Below are 4,194 nucleotides of genomic sequence, written 5' to 3' on the forward strand. Positions count from 1 at the left end.
ATGGCAATGTTCAGGGTAGAGCAGTTTGCAATCATCCCTATCAGTGGCAAGCAATCTGTCTCTACCATAATAGAAGATCCAATAAATTATTCTTTATTGGTCCTTAGAGCAGTAGCAACACCCCAAAGTTCCCTCTTAACCGGTGGATATCCTCGTTGACGAGCATTGAGCACCTTGGCTCCAAATCTCACTGCATACCTATGTCTTTCAGCATCATCTTGACCTATAGCCCATCCAATACCTGTCGGGCTAGTGTCAACTATTAAAATAACTGGCTTGTCGCATTTATAATCAACTTTCGGAGCCTCAAGAAGCATCTTCTTTAACTTCTTAATAGCTTGTGTGTGAACTTTTCCAAAAAAATCTCTTACCTTTTTGTAGCAATTGATACAACACCTTTGCAACATGAGCAAAGTGTGGTAGCCAAATACGATAGAATACACATGCGTCTGTGAAGTCTCTCACAGACTTTCCTTTTTACCACTGACCACATGTCTTCCTCTACCCAAGTTGCCTTATATGTCCTAAGAGCCCTTTCACATGTAAAACCTTTTCTTCAAGCATAAAATCTCTACGCTTTGGCCTTCATAACCACATAAAGCATACACTTTCTACATCTCCTTGCTTGTTTTCTAGCACTGGTCACTGCTCAATAAATGTGTGAGCTTCAAATAGACTTTTTTTGCTTCTCTTTACTCTTTTTTCCATCGTGGAAGCGGAGCGGCACGACAACGTGGAGAGCGAGGGAATCTCAATCGGACACATGGCGAGTCGCATGGAAGCATGGGGGCGGGGTTCCCCACTGCAAGACGTATACCCGGGCTCGTTGGGGGCCTACAGAGTGCCGAGAGGACGGGGTGACGAGGCAAGCTACGGTGGACAAGGTGGGGCTAGACGAAGTGGGGGATGATGATGGGGTTGGGTGCCATGTCATGTAATTTCACAAATGCATGATTGGGGGTTGCGGAGGTAGTTACATCGTGGTACTATGAAGGTTATCCATGCATGCTACACAGGGGCACGTGGGAAGAGCATCGAGGGACTACCATTGAAATCCTTCTCTCCCCCTCTTTTGAATGGCACAAGCACAAGCAGGTAGAGCAAGTGATGTTGCAGCTCGCCATGGCCTTGTGTCAATGCAAGTCTGCTCTCCCTCCCCTCTTTTGAAAGAGATCTCCACTTTTGAGTCTCTATTCCTGCTCTGGATTGCCAAGGTCCCTACTCTGGATCTCCAAGGTACATTCTTCATGAAGAATCGACATCTCTTCACAGCCACCCATAGTTGAGCTCTTTCATTGTAAACCCGTGCAAGTTAGGGTATTGTAGTTCAAAAATGGGAGAAATTTGATGCTATCAGTGGGGCATAGGATCTTCTTGCCATGGCTTCATGATTGGATAGGTGGGGAGAGGTGGAAAAGTCTTTGTAAATCCGGGCAAGACAGAGAATAAGGGCGACAATGGAAGTGATGGCTTGTCATTGGGATTTGAATGAACTCCCAACCGTTGAGCAACAACCACAATGGATAGACTCTCCAAATGAGATGCTTGGGCAACATGTGCTCTTGAAATGTATCAAATTTATAGCACTTGTGATAAGGATATGGATGGGGGAGACTCTAGTGATAGCCATGAAGTACAAGATTTTCTTGAAATGGCTCAACAACCATGCCTAGATGCTTTTGCATTTACATTTAATTGGTATTTTGCCTTTGATAGACAAGCATATAGCTTGATGATTGCTTCCATACAAAAAGGGCAAGGACCGACCATAGATTCTCTCAAAGCAGTGGACAAATGAGGCCTCTTAGACTTAAGAAATTGGGGAAGAATCCAAGTATCATTACACACGGTCACTGATGAAGAAGGTGATATGTATCTTGTCAATAGCACTGGAAAGAGGACTCCATGCATAGAAGGTTGGGAAAGAATTGTGTTTTCATGCCACACAAGTGAACATCTTGATTGGACCGCAACTAGGACAAAAATTGCAGAAACATGGTGCACCAACATTAGGATGCATGGTATTTCACTTGAATTTTGAAAGGAGGTCCTTGACCTTTGCTCTTGTGCTATAGTTTTAGCTTTGAAGGATGGACATGGGCAGAGGCAAGATGTGACACAGTGCTTGGGTTTACATGATAGGGGTGAGAGTGCTAGCAAGAGTGACGTGTGTATTGAGCAGCACACATTGAGCTTTTCTCATGTTCAAAAAACATTAGATAGTGTATTTTTCAACCACAAAGCTATATTGGCTAGACTGAATTGGACAGTACAAACAGAATGGAAATTTGTGTGCCATCGATGGGGCTACGCAGGAAGAAATGGCCAAGAGCATCGGCGACTCCGCACATCCAAGACGTTGTCATGCATTTTTTGGATGAGTACAAAGGCCATAAATGATGCCAAAAAAACTTGTTGACCACCCTCATGTACATATATGTACATAGTGCTTCCAGCTTTGAAAGTGTCCTTGTAAAAAACCCTGTACAAAGGCTTGGTTTTGGTCAAGCTGTTGGTTGAGTTTTGGGTTGGTCAAGCTTTCAAAAAATATTTTTTAATGAGCATTCCTAGCCGTGCTTGATAGCTTGCAAATCAGACTCCTACATCATGAGTTACATGCACTCGAAGTGGATGTTTTTTCACTTAAAAAGTGGCGGCGGATGCACGTGGGAAGACGGCAAGTGGGCGGACTTGATGGTTTTTTTTAGCAATGGCATGTTTAGAAATTTCTGGAGTTAGCCGGGGTAATAAGCTCCAAGCCGTGCTTTACGGCGTTATATTTGGTGGTCGGGGTCACCCGCTACGCCTCCGAGGAAATGGCTCAGTTTTGGGGCAAAATAGAAATTTCAGGTTTGGACATGGGGAAGTTGGGGAAGTTGGGGAGAGCATGCCATGTGGCAATGGACTAAACCCACATGTGGGGGGTTGAGGGGAAAGTGGAGGGTATATATACTAAAGGAGGACTAGGCTATGGTGTACCAAATGGTGAAGGAATGCACTCAAGGCCTTGCAAGGAGGGCTCATGGGCATTTTCGGGAGCTAGGGGCCCCATGTTGAGTTCCCACCAGCCTGGCTAGGCACCTGGACTTAAATTTTGGTCCCCTGGTCACTTTCCCCACCTCCCCCTTGGTCAAAATCACCGACATGGAGCTTTCCTTCCCAAAAAAGGCCTAAAATAGCCCAATTAAAAGGGGAAATGAGAGAGAAAGATGACGGCTGAGAAAAGGAAGAAGACTCTACTTCAATAAAGTGGAAAATGCCCCCATTATTTTAGCTGCATTTTCCTGCACATCCTTTTTTGCTTACAGAGACTTGTTTTTTGGAGCTTTTGAGAGACCTTCCATCTTCAAAAGCTTGTAACTCTCTTGTCAGTTATCAGAATCAAGCATATGGATGTTCTACGGAGATCCTCACGACACAAGCTTCGTCTTTATGGTCTCGTCTTTTTGAAATTTTAGCCATGGTTTGATTTAGAGCTGTTTCTCGCTCATCTTCATAGGTGTTCGACTTTGGTGTATTCTACCGTCATACAGGGTTTCTTTCCAACGGTGTGACACGTGCAGAGCTATAGAGCCAATTGTTTTCCTTGTCGTTTGCATGCTAACAACGTGTGGATGCCCCTTCATGGTTTATGTGGTTTTTCCAAGACATGACACGGAGAAGGTCACCATACGGGTATTTGGAGGTCACAAAGGGCATGTTCCAGGGTCATTTCCAGGGTCAAGGAGTGACCTATATCACCTTCATGTGCATCCTATGGTGAAGAAGTGATGCATGGAGGATTTGTTTGATGTCGGTACATGTCTCCATGCTGCAAGGATGAGTGTATCTAAAGAAGCCGTCCACATCAACATGGCATCTCTTGTAGAGCAAGTATCCTATAGATTCTTCATGATTCCAAAGGAAATCCAGATGATATCCTACAAATTGCAAGTCGAAGATAGTGACCTTTCTATGGTTTTAATTTTTGTGAGCTGAAATGTAGATGGGTTTAAACTTGACCGGGTTTATATGTTGCCTGCCTGGGTTTATACTTACCTATGTTAACCATATTCATTAATGTTGAAAGGCTTGGAAGTGACAACTAGTCATCAATGGACAGGGAGGCTCTTAAGTTGAAGGAGCAAAACAAGGTGCTACATTGTCATCCCTACAACCCTGATGCACTTGAGGAGATAGAACAACCCTTCATTC

The 4,194-nt window shown here is 44.2% G+C and overlaps 1 pseudogene; it reads left to right on the forward strand.

Annotated features, from left to right (window-relative positions):
- The first annotated feature begins 1,457 nt into the window (after positions 1 to 1,457).
- LOC147426204 (uncharacterized) lies at positions 1,458 to 2,419 on the forward strand (annotated as a pseudogene).
- Positions 2,420 to 4,194: the final 1,775 nt, after the last annotated feature.

The sequence above is a fragment of the Adiantum capillus-veneris genome, chromosome 24, assembly GCF_014529385.1.
Source record: "Adiantum capillus-veneris isolate H3 chromosome 24, ASM1452938v2, whole genome shotgun sequence".
Classification (NCBI taxonomy): Eukaryota; Viridiplantae; Streptophyta; class Polypodiopsida; order Polypodiales; family Pteridaceae; genus Adiantum; species Adiantum capillus-veneris.